The sequence below is a fragment of the Ictidomys tridecemlineatus genome, unplaced genomic scaffold (assembly GCF_052094955.1).
Source record: "Ictidomys tridecemlineatus isolate mIctTri1 unplaced genomic scaffold, mIctTri1.hap1 Scaffold_85, whole genome shotgun sequence".
NCBI lineage: Eukaryota > Metazoa > Chordata > Mammalia > Rodentia > Sciuridae > Ictidomys > Ictidomys tridecemlineatus.
In genome coordinates, this window is record NW_027526100.1 from 264,747 (window position 1) to 284,529 (window position 19,783).

The window sequence follows — 19,783 nt, forward strand, 5'->3', positions numbered from 1 at the left end:
TTCCACACAAATTTGCTGAAATCATCCCTGCTTGCCTTCCCTGCCTTGCTAGTACCACCCCTTTACTTATCACTTGCATAATAAATCACTTGCATACTTTTATCTCATTGTATTTCTGGGGAATTTACCTAAGGCACTGACAATAAAAGTGATTTGTAACAAAATCAAATGGGATTTCCCCCATCCCATTCTGAAATATCAACATTGGCATCATAACATGCCAGTTCCACAAGATCAAATAGCCACTAGTGTCAGTACCAATGAGTACTGTAGAGAGCTTACTGTAGAGAGCTTACTGAGGGCTACCAATTAAAGAACTTGCTCTATCACCAACTATCATGGAAGCCTTGGGAGAATTTCCCTCTTGGAGGAATACAGTGTTTGGGAATGAGGTTTAGTCCTTTGGATTCTCCATTGTGTGGGGGAGGAAACAATGTATCTGCACTCAGAAACCATAGGAAGGATGCCTGAGGCAATACTCAAGATTCAAGATGATTGTAACAAGGGAAGACCAACATTTTCTCCTCTGTTTGGATTTATCCAGATTAACTCAGTTGTTTTATTCCAGGGCATGGAGACAGAATTGGAGGGGTGATGTGGGCACTGTTTAGCAGTTGGACTCTGTCAGCCTGAGGATTGATCCAGAATTGATCCATGAGCTGGGAGCTAGAAAGCTTCTACAACAGCATAATTTGGGGCTGGGGGTTAGCTGCAGCAAACGAATGAGGTATGATGCCACTACCTGGGGGTCAGCTACCATATAGCTAACTGTCCGTCTCAAGGCACAGCTAGTGACTGGGGAAACAGCTCAAGAACAAGCCAGGAGGGCAATAGGGGTTGCCACTGTGCACATTGGAACCCATAAACCACTTAGGAGTGCTGTTGGAGCCAATTAGGTAAAGGGCTACAATCCACAGTAAGGCATTATTTCTCAAACAAGGCTGCATGAGAGATCACTTGTAAAATTGAAAGCCACAAAATCCATACTCAAGCCCCATCCCAATCCAAGGAAGTTAGAGGTGTGGTATTGTTGCTAAAGGACTCCAGATTGTTTTAAAATTTAGCCTAAATGAAACCATTGCAATAAGGAAACCTCTTTTAGCCAGGGAAGACAGCAGAGAGTATATAAAAATGAAATCATCTGTGGTTAGAGTAGGCATATGCTACATAAAGAGGAAAAACTTTGATTTATAATTGTCTATGAAATAGAAGACTTAAAAATAGGAATGAGCTTTAGAAAGTGAAATGGACTATTAAAATGCCTAAAAATTTAGAGAATTTAGCCAAGAAGGTAAAGGTGATGCTACTCAAGAGGAAAGGGTGATCCAACAGTTGGAAAAAGAAAACTGTCACAGGTTTATTCTCCAAAGACTTGAGTCTTTCTACTAGCTGTAACTTTAAAGACCTTTGAGGTTGTGTAGCTTTGCATCTTAACCTGCTGCAGTTTCTAACCAAGTGTCTGTGAATCATGTTAGGTGAATTTGAAGTTAGGTTACTTTTAAGAAATATTGATAATCCATAATGTTAGTGGGATTTTTTTTATATCACACACCTTTTCAATTCTTTTACCCCTTTTCTTGAAAATTTCCTTGTTCAGTGACATTACATATGATATTAACTTAGATTTTGGATATTAAAGAGTCATAGAAGTATAACTTGTTCTGAAGGTTCCCTGTAGGTGGCATTACTTCTCTTTGTGTTTAATAGTTTATAGGAAGGAAGTTGTAAAAATAGAATCTATTTTGAATTAATCACAGTTAGATTTTTAAGGTGAACTAAATTTGTTTTTTTTTAAATAAGCCTATTATGAGCTCCTTTCAGAAGATAACATGGATCACTTTCTTATAAAATTATATTTGGCGTGTGTGTGTGTGTGTGTGTGTGTGTGTTTATTTTAGTTGTAGATGGACAGAATACCTTTATTTTATTTATATTTTTAGAGTGGTACTGAGAATCAAACCCAGTGCCTCACATATGCTAGCTATGCTAGCTATGCTAGCTCTACAACTGAGCTACCACCCAAGCCTCTATTTTTGTTTCATTTTGATACGTTTGAATGTCTTTCATAAAGGTACATGAATTACAATTCATTAAACATTTTATCTGCTACTGATATCGTCTGTAAGAGGGATATATGCTTTTTTTTTGTTCTGGGGATTGAACCCAGGGGCACCCAACCACTGAGCCACATCCCCAGCCCTGTTTTGTATTTTATTTATAGACAGGGTCTCACCAAGATGCTTAGGACCTTGCTAAGTTGCTGAGGCTGGCTTTGAACTTGTGATCCTCCTGCCTCAGCTTCCCAGGTATACAGGCATTTAAGAGGCTAAATTAGTTCAAGTGAACCTTTGAAAAAATTAAATTCACCTTGAAAATACCTTTTACATAATACATGGTTTTACATCTGAGGACTTGAAACTTCTAATTAATTTTAATTAGTTTTTCAAATCAGTGTTCCTTTCTCATTAGAGTAGCACTTTTACATCAAAAGACTGAAGCCCTGTCTTTGGTTATCTCACAATCCTATAATCTTAGGTCAGCTATTTGCCTTTTGGGATTTTTCTCCTCAAGAAACATTGGGATTTGAAAGTATTTTTGATTTGTTTGATAACAAACATTATAAAAGTGGAATATCCAGATTTTATACCATAGAGACCTAATACAAATACAGGGGGGGAAATGTGCCAACAAAGCTTACTGAAAACTAAGCAATGGAAAATGAAATGCTTTTAATTTTCATTATTTTACATAGAAAAGCAGTAAGATTTTCAAACTATTTCCAATAGTTAAGTTTAACTATCAGGGATTAGAGTTAAGACACTGTCTTAATTTCTCATGTGTTGATGGAGTTCTGTAAATACCTAGGAAGTATTCATCAATTGTGAGATACTCTTAAGTAATTTACTACTAATAGCAAGATATGATAGTTTGCAAATAATAGATTTAAAATATGCTATATTGAGTTATCTGCATGATAATCTTTTTCTCATATTCATTCTGAAAACTGCATGGCAGAGGGTAGGCCCTAAGACCAGATTATCTGGATTTGAATCCCAGTTCTAACATTTACTAGCTGTGTTAGCTAGGGAAACTTACTTAAACTCTCTGTGCCTTATTTTCCTCATGTGTAAGTTGAGGATCATAATAGTATCTATATCATGCAATGCCATGGGGGTTAAATTAGTTTAATACATGTAGTCCATGAAGATACTTAGCACACAGTAAGTTTAATAAATGTGATTAGAGTAGGGGTACAATTACAGGGAGAATTTGGAAAATGCCAATTGATTTTATTTGTTGCAGTGTGAAATATGGGCATCTTTTTCAGAATATAGGATGCATGTAAACATTCCTTTCTGTTAGGAGAGGAAACTGGGATAAAGGAAGATTGAGAACACTGTTCCACCATACAGTTATTTGAACAAGTATGCAGTTTTAGAAAGAGGAAAATATGGTAGAAATAAATCATTGTTTACCCTTAATTTTTTTTTACAATTTTAAAGCAAGTGCCATGAGCATTCAAAAGCCAAGGATCAAAGAAATTACCTTCTTTAGGGGCTGGGATTGTGGCTCAGTGGTAGAGTGCTTGCCTAGCATGCACGAGGCACTGGGTTCAATCCTCAGCACCACATAATGTAAAATAAAGATATTGTGTCCACCTAAAACTTAAGAATAAATATTTTTAAAAAAAAGAAAGAAAGAAATTACCTTCTTTAAATAGGGAGTCGGGGTGTGCTGGCTGGAGCTTCAAGATTAACATTCTATTGACCCCAACCCTTAGCCAATTCTGCCTTCTAGTTCTTATCCCTGTTAAACCTGAGAGCAGTTAGGTAGCAAGTAATTAAAGTACAGCAGAAGGTCATAATTCTAAGGTCTATATAACAATATTTTCAGAGTTTAGATCTATTAATTATAAAGGAGCTTCATAGCAGTTGCTTTCAGATGAATGGTCTTTTACTATGTGTGTAATAAGTATGCGATAGGATGCAAAGTCTTAACTAATTCCTCGAGCTACCTATCAACAGACAACATGAGAAAACTTAAATTGCTCTGCAGTGTTAAGTAACACATATGCTCTACTACATATTAAACTTTCAAGCCTTTTTATTATCTACTGATAGAAAAGATCATTGTGAATACTAAACAGCTGGTCTTAATTTTAAAAATTCTTATTACATCTATTAACTTCTTTTGATAAAGAATCAATTCACCTTTTTTTAATATTCACAAGGATGAAAACATTGCTAGATACAGCTCAAGACATAAATGAGTAGTTAACAAATTTCTTTCAGGTTATTAGTTCTATTGAGCTACCTCTGGCAGTTGATTAAACTCTTGATGGGTCAGTACTTTCTTTTTTTTTAATCTTTATTTTTATTTATTTATTTTTAATGTGGTTCTGAGGATCAAACCCAGTGCCTCGTACATGCTAGGCGAATGCTCTACTGCTGAGCTTCAACCCCAGCCCAAGTACTTTGAAATCTTCAGTAATTTTTCGAAGGTTAACTCATTTGTTAATCTACTTAAATTCCAGGCCCATATATTGGCTCATTATTGCTTAGATAAATCATTGTCAGAGTTATAGTTAAAGTACCAACAATACTGTATACCTACCATTCAATACTCGATCTTGTTCTTTTAAAGAATGTGTTCTGAACTGGGTGCAGTGGTGCACACTATAATCCCACTGGCTCAGAAGGCTGAGGCAGGAAGATGGCAAGTTCAAGGCCAGCTTCAGCAACTTAGTGAACCCATCTCAAAAAATAAAAAAGGGCTAGGGATATAGCTCAATGGTAAAGTGCCCCTGGGTTAAAGACCAGTTAACCTCCCCCACCCCCAAAATAATGTGTTCTGAAAATCTGTTTGTACTGCATGTATAGAACAGTTTCATATTAAAGTGATCTAAATAAGAATAGCATGATTTATCCAAAGCTTAAATGAGAAGCTTTACACTTAGCATTCAGAATGAGTGTAAAGAATAATCTCATGCAATAGAACACAGGACTGAAATCTAGAAACTTACAAACAGGACAAACAAGTTGAACATTCTCACAAGTAACAAATGTTTAACCAGAGAATGTTTTTGGATTTCAGTGACATTTATTGTGTAAGTATAATGATGTTCTTGTAAAATAGCTATTGTATTTCTAAATTTTGTTACAGGATTTTTTTTAATTGTTCAGAATTTGCTTTTTATTTTCAGGTATGTACTAGATACACATATTCAGTCTATTTACTCTCTGCCCTTATAAAATAAGTGTCTGGTTGCTAACCTGGGATTCCAAGGAACAGGAGCAAAATGGAGAAGTGTTGTATAGCTGGTAGGAACAGAATTCCCAGTTAACTCTGGAAGACAGTTCCATTTAAGTTCTAGATATGATCACCTTCCCTTTATGTACCCAAGCTTGAATAGTCTATTTTTCTCTAAAGAAAGCAGCTCACTTGATTACTATCTAATCTAGCTGTATTTCCTTAGGCCATTTAAACTCTTTGAATGCTCTCCTTTCTGTAAAGTGAGAATGGTACCTACTGACTAGCATTGTGACTATAGTTAAGCTAGGTAATGTATGGGAACAAAGGTAGGGAAGAAGGCAATCTCCCAACTGTTTCATTCTGAGACTTCAGACTGGTAAACTCTTGCAAGCTGGAGGGATACTTAAGACACTGTCCTAAGTAAGCGGCATATAACATGATCCAGGAAAACATAATCTTCAGTTGTCAAAAAGAAAGAGTTCCAAGTTAATAGCAGTGTGCCTGTGGTTTACTTTTATATCTCACTCAGATTTATTTATTTATTTATTTTGTTGGTCAGGGACATACTGGGGATTAAACCCAGGGTTGCTCTACCACTGAGTTTTTCCCCCCAGGCTTTTTATTTTTTATTTTGAGATACAGTCTCACTAAGTTGCTGAGGCTGGCCGGGAACTTGCAATCCTCCTGTCTCAGCCTCCCTAATAGCTAGGATTACAATTATGTACCACTAGGTCCAGCTCACCCAGATTTCTTCATTTTATCTTTTAGACTCCACCATTGCCACAGAAGAGAGTAAGCAGTCACAGGGGGAAAGAATCAAGAGGTTACTCTCATTAAAAAAAAATCCTGTTTGACATCAATAATGTTTAGGACATTACTGGTTTGGTAGTTCACAGCAGAATGTACCAAAAAAGAGAAGTAGTCCACTTGTGAAAACATGTAGAGCCCAGTGTGGCAGACTTTTGGAGGCTTCAGAGGGCAGAACTTAGCAGAGAAGTTTCTGGAGACCTTTCAGAATACTTACATAAATGAACAAACAGCAAATGAAATGTAGTTCATTGTTGTTGCATTTTCTCCAGATTTAACTCAAAGCTAAGGTCCTATGTATAAAGAGTCTAGAACAACTTATATAAAATCCACAATATGGTTCTTTTCCCTTATCTCATTATCAAAGCCTCCCTCTATGGCTTCTCTGAAACTCAATGTTTTTTTTTTCCATTCCATTCAATCAACAGGCTCTATGCTAAGTATCAGGGATACACATCACTCTCTTGGATATTAGGGACAAATAAATCAATAAGATGTATCTCATATCCTTAAACTGTCCATTCACCCATAATAAGAGAGACATAGGAAAAAAATCATTGTGATTTTGGGATAATTGTAATAATAAAGATATAAATCAGTTATAGTGGCAGTGCAAAGGAAGTATGGTCAATTTTACTTGAATGGTAAGGGAAGAGTTCATGGAGGAGACTTGTGCTGATATTTTTGAAGGATAAATTGAAACTCATGGGACAACCTGTGAAATGTTATAGACAAGTAGTGCAAGCATATCAAACTTGGTTTCTGTGTGGTTAGATCATTGTGGAGGAAGTAACTCATAGGTAGGCTCGAGGGCAGGGGAAGAATATGGAACACCTATATGTCATATGTAGAAGTGTAAATTGAATTCTGTAAGCAATAAGAAAGTATTTAAATACTTTAAGCAGAGAAGTCACCTGGTCAAATTATTGTAGAAAAATCATTCTGACAGTAGGAAGGGTGGACTAGATAGGATTAGATATGTCATAAAAAGATCAGGAAGGAAGCATTAACCATGGCCAGAAAAGAGACAGGGAAAGTGGAGTCTGCACTCAGGCAGTAGCAGTAGGAATTGAGGGGAAGGGATGGTTTCAGGAACTATCATAGAGCTAGACTAAGATGTTGCAAGTCAGATAGGTGTCCATAGAGCATCCTGATGAAGTCAAGGCTCTTCAGTCCACATAGCACCTTGGTACACATCATAAAGAGACCCTTTTTCTTAAAACTTCATGTTGTAATGAGGTAAGTTTATGAGAACTACAGATTTTATTGCCTTCTGTCAGAAAATTGTTATGTACACAATCATACAACTTTAGAGTCAACAGTTATAACTTGAATTTTTTTGCTTTAACTTCAAAACAGTAACAATGTCTCCTGTGTGAATGACATCCCCTCTCAATGGTGCTCTTTGCAGTAACCAGCCTGAGCAACCACACACTGCAAACCTGATTAGATATGTGAAATCATCATATAATAACTAGGTTTGAGGGAGTAATGGGTAGATATTGAAAGATTAAGTCTTATAAATCACCCCAAATGTACAGATGGATTGAACATCCATGATAAGGCCCAGGGAAATACCAGAATTTCAGGAATAATTGAAAAAAAAGAGAATGAATAAAGGTGAAATATTGAAATGTTTTCTGCTTTGGCCTTAGAAACAACAATTCTTAAATATGTGGATGGTCATACAGCTTCATTTGTATTTCATACATTGATATTTCCAACCTGCCTTTCATATGCCAGGTTCATATTTGGTATGTCTGTCTCCAAGTGGGTTATATGCAGTAGTGCCATCTTTGTGCAACTGAATACCTGTCCCTTATTCTATAAAAATGAGAGAAGACCTCCTCCCAAATGTGTTGTTACTAATGATAAGAAGCTCTGGTCTCAAATTAATACAACCTAGATCAGGATGGAAGTCCCTGGTTTTCAGAAAGCAGTAAATCTTTAACATTAATGGTGATACATTAGACTTAGTTTCTAAATTCACTTGTGAGAAGGAATGTGGAGAGTATGAGGAATACAGAACCAACACTCACTGGAAATATTAGTGTTGAACATGGGGACTCTCATTCTTTATTTCCTTTTGGGGGCTGGAATGCCCCTCCTGGTGACTTAAGGAGATTTGGGTTTTCCCCTCTGCCCAGCCATCTGTTTTTTCTTTCTCAGTTGTCTTTAATTCATCTTTTTTCTCTGTTGCCATATCTCACAATCCCTGTCCTATGACCACTCACCTCTACACACTCTCCTTCATAGATCTTCAGTTTTCTTGATTTTAACTACAAGCTTATTATAGACACACCCTGTGTAGACCTCTGACTCAGACTCCTTTCTCAAGCTCTGGCCTCTTCTCCTCAGCTCCCTGTCTGGCACCTTCTTCAGTTTGGTCAACCAGTAGTATGTCCATTTCTGAGCACGATTTCTCCAAAATTTAACTCTTCTGCTTCACATCCTTATTTTAATAATGGCATCACCATCCTCTATCTTTAGTCCTTTTGCTTCTACAGGAAATTGGTGTATCAGACAGACCCCTGGAAGGCTCTCTCACAGACTTCCTGCTAATCCCATGTATACCACCATTGCCTCCAATTTATGCTCCTTTAAGAATCTCACCATTTTCCTTATCTCCCCACCCTCGCCTGTGCAAACTGTGGTGGTGCATGTTGAGGAATCTTTGATTTATCAAAAATCAAGTTATAGAATAGCTTAGATTTTTCATTATATATTTTTTATTTGTTTTTTGTCTGGTTCTAGGGATTGAACCAAAGAGTTGTATCCTTAGTTCTTTATTATTTTTAGACAGAGTCCCTCTAAATTGCTGAGGGGCTCACTAAATTACCGAGTCTGGCCTCGAACTTGCAATCCTCTTGCCTCAGCATCCCAAGTCACTGAAAGTATGCCACGAGTCTGGCTAAGTATAAAATTTCTTAAGATTTTGATAAATATGGCAGATTAGCCATTGATTTCCAGCAAATAAGGTGGCTACCCCTGTTAGCATATAATTGGATTGTGCAAAGGGTCTGGTGATTTGGGACATGAGCTATTGTCTTAGCCTGAACTACTGTAACAAATATACCCAGACTAGGTAGTTTATGCACTAGACATTTGTATCTCACAGTTTGGAGGCTGGGACATCCAAGATCAAGGTGCCAGCAGATCTGGTGGCTGGTGAGGGCTCTCTTCCAATATGCAGATGATTCTCTTCTTGTTTTGTCCTCACATGGCAGAGAGCAAAGAAAGAAAGCTCTTGTGCATTTTGACAAGGGCATTTATGAGGGCTCTACCCTCATGACCTAATCACCTCCCCAAGGCTCACCTCATAATGCCATCACATTAGAGGGTATTATTTCAACATATAGATTTTGAGAGGAGGCAATCCATACAGGTGCCTGTAATAGAAATTCTTATCACATTCAGAGCACACACCAGTCACTGTGCTAGATTCTGCCCCAAATGTCATTCCTGAATTCTCTCGATAGGCCTAGGAGGTAGATGGGTATCCCATGGTACATATAAGAATATCACCATTTAAAGCAGTTACATAACTCCCCATGGTCACAGAGCTAATCATTTCTTTGTTCTGATAGACTTAGTTGTAGAGCCTGGCTCTGCTACATCCTAGCCGCATGACCTAAGCTAATGGTTAACTTTTCTATGCTCCAGTTCCTTCAGTTGTATAATAAGGACATACTACTCACCTAATGGGAGTAATTGGATAGATGTTAGCTCTTATTTTGTATGTGTGTGGTATTGAACCCAGGGGCAATCTATTACTGAACTATATCCTCAGCCATTTTTTATTATTTTTTAATTTTGAGATAGGACCTTCCTAAATTGCTGAGGCTGGCCTTAAATTTGTGATCCTCCTGCCTCAGGCTCCCAAGTCCCTGGGATTACAGGGAGATGCCACCACACCCGCTTTAGCTATTACTATTAACTTAGGAAATACAGTAAGTAAAATAATACCAAACATTACACAGTAGTATTTTTAAAGTGCTTTCAGTTTTTCAGATGAGAAAAGTTCAGTGGCTCATTCCACATCTCCCAGCCTGTACTTGGTAGGAAGGGAACTCAGCCCAGCCTTTTGGCTCCTGGTAGGGCAGAACCGCAAACTTCTCCTTACAGTCACTTCACCAGCCAGTGTACTTAAAATAATTAAGGATCCTGTCTGAGTCTAAAAGTTGTATGTCTATATGAGTTTACATCCTCCCAGAAACATCCAAAATAATGTTTGACAAATATGTAGGCACTTGGGTTCAACACCACCATGTTTTTTGCTCAGCTTCATCAAGAATTTGTTGCAAGATCTTATGCAAGGTGCTGACCCTACCCACTAATCCCTAAGTGCCCTGGAAAGATGAAAAGAGCTGTGGGATGAAGCTGAATCTTTGAACACAGCTCTTTCATCCTTTCTTCTTCAGAAGGAAAATGCTGATATCCAAACAATTTGTTTCATTTTCAGTCTATTCACTTGTTGATATCAGACTACTAAGGTTGTAGGTGAACATTTTTGTCTTTTGTCATTTCTTTTGACATGGTTTTAATGTTTTAGTTATATATTAATTGCAAGTTGCATTCAACTTAGCAAATCAGGAAAAATGTGTTTATAATCTTCTCTTTAATTGTACTTGTCTAAGGTTAGGTTAAGTACTACTAATTTTTTAAAAAACTCAATGTCATTGAGGTAAAACTGCTCATTTTGAAAATAGATTTTAAAAACACGTCAAATCTAGCAATAATATATCTAGAAATGATATAAAATCAAAAAGTAAGTTCTCTATAAGAGGAAATATTACCGTCTTTAATGTTCAGGAAAGGCACACCTTAGAATCTAGTCTGTGGCACATCACCACCAATTAAGAACTAGGGCAAAAATCAACCTCTTAGGTGTTGAAACTACAAAACAGAGAGTGTGAGGCAACACATGTGTAAGTATTGATATTATTATAATTATTGGGTAAGTTTTCTAAGATCAATGAGTAGAAATTCTCATCTAGTAACCAATGCAAATAAAAATACTTTAAGTGCTCAGCTGGCCAGATATCTGAAGCACATCAAAGGTAGAATTCTAATAAACTAACCACCTCATATTTATATAGCATGCTAAGATTTTAAAAGGTCTTTTATTTATATTAATCCTATCTGATTTGATCTTTAAAACCACCACCCCTATGCCATAGGATAGCCAGATAACATTCTCCCTATTGAGACACAAAGAGGTCCAAAATCACTTATCTGTGCAGGGAACAGAAGAGACAGAGTCAGGTCATCATTCCTTTGCATCACAATCAGTCCTGTGTCTTTGAAGGATGCCTCAGACTCACAGCCAGGGCACAGGGGTGAATGGAGGAGGCAGAAGGACCAAAAGCAGATTACAGCCCTTCTTGATAATTGACCACCTCAAAGAAAAGCAGTCAGTTCGAAACAATATTGTCGGTTTTGAATATGAATTTGGGTTTATATAACTGGGCAGGCTTGACTAGAATTGGTAAAGCTGGAAGAAAAAAGAAAGAGGGGATGAACACTTTTAACAATTTATAGATCACTGCCTTTTTTTACCCAACAGAATGCCTCCCAAACATTGAAGAATGGGAGTGGAAGAGAGTTAGGGAAGAAGCACTGCTAGGAAGGTTCAGTTCTTTCTGATAGAGGAGGGAGTCATACCATCAGAACTGTGAAAAATGAATCATGTCTTTCTCATCAGAACTTTGCACAGATTTCCTGTAAAACTTGTCACCGAGGATACAATAAAGATGACTGTCCTTTTCGGGAGCTGAGCATTTTCTAGGGAACAACGTAGATCCGTTTGGGTTTGCAAATTAAAATGAACATTAAGGGGCTAGGATGTATCTCAATGGTAAGGTGCTTGCTTAGCAATAACAAGTTACTTCCCCAGTGTGAGCCTACATGTGTGTGCATGGGTGCACGCGCACGCGCACACACACACACACACACACAGATTAGAATAAAGCTGAAAATTGTTGCAACTGTTGTCACATTGTAGCATAATATATTATTCAAGTGTTTGTGGTATTGCTGATGTATACAAACTGCCTATCACATAAAAGAGGCCCTAGGTTCAATCCCCTACACCACCACAACAAAAAAATATATGAAGGAAGGAAGATGGGGGGGCACAAGGAAAGAAGAAAGGAAATTAGATATGTGTCATATGGCTTCTGTGGGCTATGTTCACTTTTCCAGGAAGTCATCGGAATCTGCCTACTTAAAACATTGAAAGAGCAAATGTCAGACTTGGTTGTGAAAGTACAAAGCCAGTGATGTTTTTGGTTCCACCTTTCATTCCAGGAGTGACACTTCTTGGTTTATAAGGCATTTCCATATGCATCATTACATTTAAGTTTCACTACAGCAGATTTATGGTCCCTATTTTCTAAATGAGATGATAGCTAAAGTCACATATTGGTTAGATTCCAGCTCAAAGCTCATGCCCTCTTCACTGCATCACAAAGTGGATCCACTCAGTTTCCAGGTAGGAGCACAATAGCTAATGTTATCTCTTTTATTTTATTTATTTATTTTTTTGCAGCAGCAGCAGTGTTAATTGAAGCCAGGGTCTCATGCACACTAAGCAGATGCTTTACCCTGACATGATCTCTTTTTGACTCCTTCTTATGAAGATGATCAAACACCTAATTGGTCAGCCTGCTCAGATATTTCTAATATTTCATGGGAGATTCTCCAAAGACCACATTGAATAATTAGATATTTTTAGGAGAACAGAGCTATATATGCATGAGATTTGTATTCAAATAATATATGTGAACATTTTTAACATTTAGCTATTCTACTAAGATTGCCATTTTGAGTTGTTTTTCTTCTTTATTTCTTTTTAGTTTCCATTTTTATTGCTTCAGATCACCAAAAGGGTAGATCAGGAGGAGGGATGAAAGCAGGAAAAATAAGTGAATAAAGACTTTTAAGTCTAATTTTCAAAATGTGGTCTTGGTTGCGATGTGTTGAGGACTGATCTGTAGTAATAATTCTCAAAAGAAAGTGAAGAGGTAGGCAGTCTCTACAATGGCCTTTTATGAGTTTTGTCTCTCTGTATTATTCTTACTTTTATAATTCTCTTCCCTCCTTTCTTAGGTGGATTTGTGTTGATGGTTCACTTTCCAATCCAATCTCATATATACCTCTTCCATTCAATGACAGTGCTGCACTGCACATGCAACCTAATAACTTGGTGGGACAGAATATAGAAGTTTGTGAGGGCATCTGAGGTCACAATAGGTATTTTTGATGATCATGGGTTTACCTAAAGCCAGGCTTTGCAAGCTGGCTGCAGTGTGAATATAGTCATCAGCAATATTTGTATGAGATCTGGTCATTCTGTCTGCTTTAGTACAGGAATCCTTGATCCTGTGGGAATAGTAAATAAGAAAGTTCTCTTGCTCAAAGAAGTCATCCACCTCCTTAACTGAAGGAAAAAGAACTTCATCAGCACTTTTCACCACACTTTTAAAGAAGCCACCAAACATCTCTTTTTTTCCACCTAACACTTAGATCCTGATCATATTCTAGGAAAACATGAAAGTTGCGATTTACTGAGAACAGAATGAGAAGAAAGCTGCTGAAGAAATACTTCATGAGAGGACATAGACTTCTTAAAGACAGCAAGATACTCAGCTTCCAGTAATTGCTTCATCTTTGCAAATTCTTCTTTGGTCATAGACCCTTCACCCTCTGCCGGTTTCTGCATCTTTTTTTTTTTTTTGAGGACCTTTGAAATTTGGTTTTGTAGAAGCAGGAAAATAATAAGCCTAGTCTGTGGCTTTAATAGAGTATCATGTAGCCACTCAAAGTTTTGATGTCACCTGGTGACAGAAAACTCTGGGCTCTGAAATGTGGGCTGTGGAGTCTTGGTGTGACTGTTTAGTCAACCTTATCTCTGTCACTGAGTGCATCAGGTGTGTCAATCTGAAGTGAGGGGTCAACATTCAGGTGCACAGACACAGACCTCAGGTTGCACGGTCCTCCTGCTGTTGCAGGAACTATGGTCTTGGCAATGCAACTCTATAACAGGGGGTCCCGGGCCTTACTCAGCACCACACAGAGACCATTGACCAGAGAACTGTGACATGGAGAGCAGCACTGATGCTCTTCCAATGAGGTACACTTTGACAGAGCACAGCCCATATATTGTTGACCACAAAAGTTTCTGTGTTAGAGTGAGGACCAGAACAGTATGTATAGTCTGCCTTGCCACATGATCCACCAGATACAATGGTGCTTGAATGGTACTTGTAATATTGATGATGTGAAGAGCCTTAGACAAGGCTCTAGATGAATCATCACTCAGGTCTTCAGGATTTTTGAGCAAATCACTGTAATCACCCTCAGAGAACTATCTCCATTTTAAAGATAGGTCTTAGCCTGCTACCGGACTTTCATAGAGATTGAACATTTAACTATGGGCCACCATGTTACCATGTGACCTCAGCTGCCCTCACAAGCTTCTATAATCTGTCCCACCAAGTTATTAGGTTGCATATGCAGTGCAGCACTGTCATTGAATGGAAGAGGTATATATGAGATTGGATTGGGCAGGCCCTGATGGTGCAAGTACCGTATATGATGTATTGCCCTAAATGCCCATGGCCCCACAGACTATAATGGAGGCAAGGAAGAACAAGTCTAGGATACAGGAGATCTCCTAGATTTTCTCTTAGTATTATTATACTCTGCAAACATGAATTAGAATGGAATTCTCGTAGTATTGTCATGACCTGTGGACATCAATGGGAATTATAACACTTCAATTCAGACTTAAGACACTTTGGGATGAATGTTTAGGTCCCTTTCCACACACCAGGTAAAGATCTGCTGTGTTTTTGATGGAGACAAAAAAAAATATGAAATGGGTAGTGAAAGTAGGTACAGTTGGCCCTCCATGTCCACAGTCTCTGCATCTTCAGATTAAACAAACCTAGATTGAAAATTGTTTCTATACTGAATATGTACTGATTATTTTTTGTCATTATTCCATAGACCATATAGTTTTTTAATCGTTTACAGTGCACTGTCACAGTGTTAGATATTACACATAATCTAGAGTCAACTTAAAGTATACAGGAGTATATAGTTTATAGGCAAATACTGCAGCATTTGATGTAAGAGAATTGAACATCCATGGACTCAGGTATCCATGGAGGAATTCTAGAACCAATTCCCCTGAGATACACGATCAGTTAACACAATTGAGGACTGGAATTGTGTATGTTTGTGTATTCTCCCCTCTCTCTATATATTGTGTTCATACTCTTCCTTCCCATTTATTAACATGAGACATTTTGCCTTTGTACCATAGTATTTAATCATTTTAAACTTTATACCATAGTATTTAAAATATTGGACCTCCACAACAAAAACACTCAAGGAAAAATTTCTTTCCTGAATAACAAGTGGAAATCACCTCTTGTTCTCCCAGCTTGGATGGCAAAAGGCCAGGGAGGAATTCACAACTCTGGGCTGGCAGGTCAATCTCACATATGGAGCCCACATCCTTGCTTGGCTTCCATATGGTCTCCCTACTCCCTGATGATTCTCTCTTGAAGAACTTGCACCCAAATCTTACTGCCAGAGTCTGCTTCTGGGAGCCCAGCTCCAAACAGAGTTTGCCATGGCTTCCTGAAGCTGTGAGAAGGCAGCCTCATAAACAGCCTGTGGCCAATTGCAGTTTCCTCCAGGATTACAAGCAGACTGTGACCTAATGTTCCAACAATTCCACCTTCCTCCTCCCTGAGGCCCGGAGAGAGTCCTGGGCTTATAAACATTTGGGTTGCTGGGAAGGGCATCTGAACTTTTCGCCCACATCCTGCCAGGGCACGGGAATAGGTTCCCTCCAGAAGCATGGGCTGGCTGAGAAATCAAAGCTAAGTAGTACTCCTTCGAGATGACCACAGGACACAGAAAAGTAGTTTGAGAGTGAGGGCAGCCATAGGCCAAGCTGACCAGACAGGTTTAGCTTCTAACAAAGAAGGGAGCCTACGCTTGATTTATTTTTATCAGAAAACATCAAAGATTTTTGATAGAAAATTCTTCACCAAAACAGCATAAAGGTAAGGGCAGGCAGGTTTCTCAGTTCCTAAAGGGTCATGCCATCTCTGGTGATGCTTGGGGACCTTTTGGAAGATGGATGGGGAGTCCACTTGCAAAAGGCGATCTTGATAGCAGGGATTGCCGCTTTAAGTTCCCAGTTGGTCCCCCTCGCTGGCTTCTATGCTATGAAGGTCCTCATGCATCTCATGGTGGCTTCCCACAGGGACTCACATTCAGCTGTCACAGCCCTCTTCACAGACCCTCTGGAGGAAGGCAAACTGGCCTGTTGTTCCCTCACCTGCACTGTTCATTATTCCCTGTTGCTCACACCTGGTGGTTGGGGATGTTCTTCATCACCTCAGAGTTGAGTGAGGCAGACAGTGGCCCCTGGTTAAAGACATGATGGACTCTGGAATTTTCAGCCTTGGCAGGCCAAGCGCTAGTTAGTCAGTTCAGTTTTTCTCTGAAACTCTGGATATAGGCCTGATCACTCTGGGGGGTGCCCTCCGTGACTTCTCCTTGGAAACTTGTTCCCCACAACATTTCACAATTCAGTGGTTCACTGGGGATAACCTAATGCATGGAGAGCTAAGTACTCCAAACTCTTCTTGATTCCCTTCCTCTTCTAGATGGAGGCCACCTTCCTGTTAATGACTTGAAAATAACACCTTGTCTTTAGAATTCTTGCCAGCATGACCCACATTTACCATTGGTCCCTTCTACATCCACCTCCTGACTCCTAGAACTCATGGCATGTAGACCATTTCCCAAGGGGTTGTCCACTGGGGAGGTGAGTGGAAGAGGAGTTCCCACCTCAGGAGCTCAAGAGATCTGGTAACCTGGACCCTCATTTTTCCTGGACACTTGGGTGTATCCCCCTCATCAGCCTCACACAGATGCAATCCCCTCTCTGGTGATAGTCTACTATTTTGAAGAAGGTCTCCTCAGTGCTCTTTGGGAAAGAGATTGGAAAGTTCTTATAGCATCTAGATTTGGGGACTTCCAGGTGATCCTAAACCAGGACTTCTATCTTCATAAAAATGATCTGGAGAATGTCTGTTCACCCTCTCAGAAAAGTTCCAGTTAGATGGCACCAGAAATTCAGCTTGAGCCAGACTGCCTGTCTGGGACACAGGAGAAGGAATATAGGATATACATTCTTCACTTGAACCATGTTCTGAATATATTTTTATCATTTTGTCTCTTTATGTAAGGCTCAGATGAGGCAAATCAGTGATGTTCACTCAAGGCAGATGGGCATTTATGCAATCCAAGCCTTCTGCTTTTTAGGGTTTGTGGGTGGTTGGTATAGACACACTTCCATGAGTTCAACAAATACACTACCACTTTCATGCCACATTATGTATAACCACAAGAATGAGATCCTAGTTGGAATGAGTTGTACTCCATGTACGTATAATATGTCAAAATATTCTCTACTATCAGGTATATCTAACAACAATAGAAACAATAAAGTATATACCTCTTAAAACATGCATTGTAATGTATACATACGAAATTACATTATATACATATTAATTTATAAAATGGCTGTTTAAATAAAGAAAAAAAAACAAGAATGTTGGCTAACATGAGGCAATGCCGGTACAAGGCCAGATGCAGGCCAGTGCACAGGTAGATTTCCCAGGAAGAAGAGGTTTCCAAGAGGGATACCAAGATACTCAGAAAAAACAAGGACCCTTCTTTTTGCTTTGGTTATGATGAAGATGAAATATGAAATGGTTGATGATTTTAATAAAGAGATTTTATAGTTAATTAAATGGAAGCCAAGGTGGGTTTGGGAGTCAGGGAAATTCAAAGATTAATCATGGAATAAAGCCAGCTTGCTAGGTTTCAGGATATGTTACGTGATAAGGAAGGATCCAAAGAGCAGTTAAATTGTGGTAGTGCTCTTCTAAGTGCTAAGTAGAATCAAAGAACTAAAAAATGTTGTCTGAGGAGAAGGTACTTTTCTTTTGGTACTAGGGATTAAATCCAGGGGTACTTAACCACTGAGAAAAATCTTCAGCAATTTTTATTTTATTTTATTTTTATTTTGAGACAGGGTATTAATAAGTTGTTCCAGGCCTTGCTAAGTTGATGACGCTGTCTTTGAACTTGCAATCTTTCTGCTTCAGCCTTCTAAGCTTAAGGCATTTTTAATCTATGGTGGTTTTTTTAGAGAAAAGAGAGAGAGAGAGAGAGAGAGAGAGAGAGAGAGAGAGAGAGAGAGAGAGAAAGAGAAAGAGAGAGAGAGGGAATTTTTTAATATTTATTTTTTAGATTTCAGTGAACACAGCATCTTTATTTTATTTTTATGTGGTGCTGAGGATCAAGGATCAAACCCAGCACCCAGCGCATGCCAGGTGAGCGCATTACTACTTAAGCCACATCCCCAGCCCAAATCTATGGTTTTATAGTGAGGAGGGGATGGAACACTAGCTAGAAACTGGGGGAATCCTTATTCCACTGCATCCAACATAGTCAGTCTCTCAGTCTGTCTGTCTGTCTGTCTGTCTGTCTGTCTGTCTGTCTCTCTCTCTCTCTCTCTCTCTCTCTCTCTCTCTCTCTCTCTCTCTTGGTTTTCTCATCTAAAAAGTGAGATTGTTGAATAGTGAAATATTTCTGGCTCTCCTAATTCTATTTCTAATTTTTTGATCAAACTTATTTTAAGTGAATTGTTACCAAGTAATTTTTCCATAACTATTTACAATTTGATCTTCCATGACTGATTCATTTAGGGGTGTGTGTGTGTGTGTGTGTGTGTGTGTGTGTGTGTGTGTGTGTATGTAGTGTCTCATTAGAATAAAAGTTTTTTGAAAGTACCCATGAACATTGAGCATGTTAGATTAGGAAGGCTATGTGGATGTTCCTTGCCTCTATCATCGTTATTCTATAGGGTTGGGACCACAGATATTTAAAAATTAAATTAAACCATTAATTATTCTTTTTTGTTGCTACTAGAGATTAACCAAGATACGCTTGACCACTTAGTTACATACCTAGTCCCTTTTTTTGTATTTTTATACAGGGTTTACTAAATTGCTGAGAATCTTATTGAGATACTGAAGCTGAACTTGAACTCTCAATCCTCATGCCTCAGGCTCCCAAATCACTGGAATTACAGGAGTGCAACATGGAAGCCAGATAATTATTCTTTGTAGTACCTAGAATATTATTAGAAGGGCATAACAGAGCTTTAAAGAAAGAAGTTCAGAAATACTTTAATTGAAATTTTTGAGAACTAGGAGAGTGGAATTCATTTTTACAAAAATAAAAGTAAAAAAATTTTTACGATTTTCAAAAAAGTAAGGTAGGTTTTGCCTAGTTGAAAACTCCAGACATATTGCTCATATTTTAATACCTCTTATATGACCAGCCCACATGACATTGAGAAGGGGAAGTATTATGTGCTTTCTGTGGGAAGTTTCAGGAAGTTCCTGGTATGTGAACTGAAGGCGTTCACGCTGGTCCACACTGCATAACGACCACAGCACTGGATTGTTTGTCGTGTGATTAATGATTTGCTTCCCTTAGAAAGTGGAAAGAGGAAAGAACACAGGTAGGGCTTAATTTGTTCTTGGGTGAAGATGATTTTCTTTATCATTTGTTGAGTGGAATAGGAAATCACCCCTCACACAAAATGCATTTTGCTAACATT

At 38.4% G+C, this 19,783-nt stretch overlaps 2 pseudogenes; one reads left to right on the forward strand and one right to left on the reverse strand.

Annotated features, from left to right (window-relative positions):
* LOC144374748 (protein N-lysine methyltransferase METTL21D-like) overlaps nt 1-19,783 on the forward strand; it is a 34,216-nt pseudogene that overhangs the window by 8,431 nt on the left and 6,002 nt on the right.
* On the reverse strand, nt 11,475-16,022 carry LOC144374749 (sorting nexin-5-like; annotated as a pseudogene).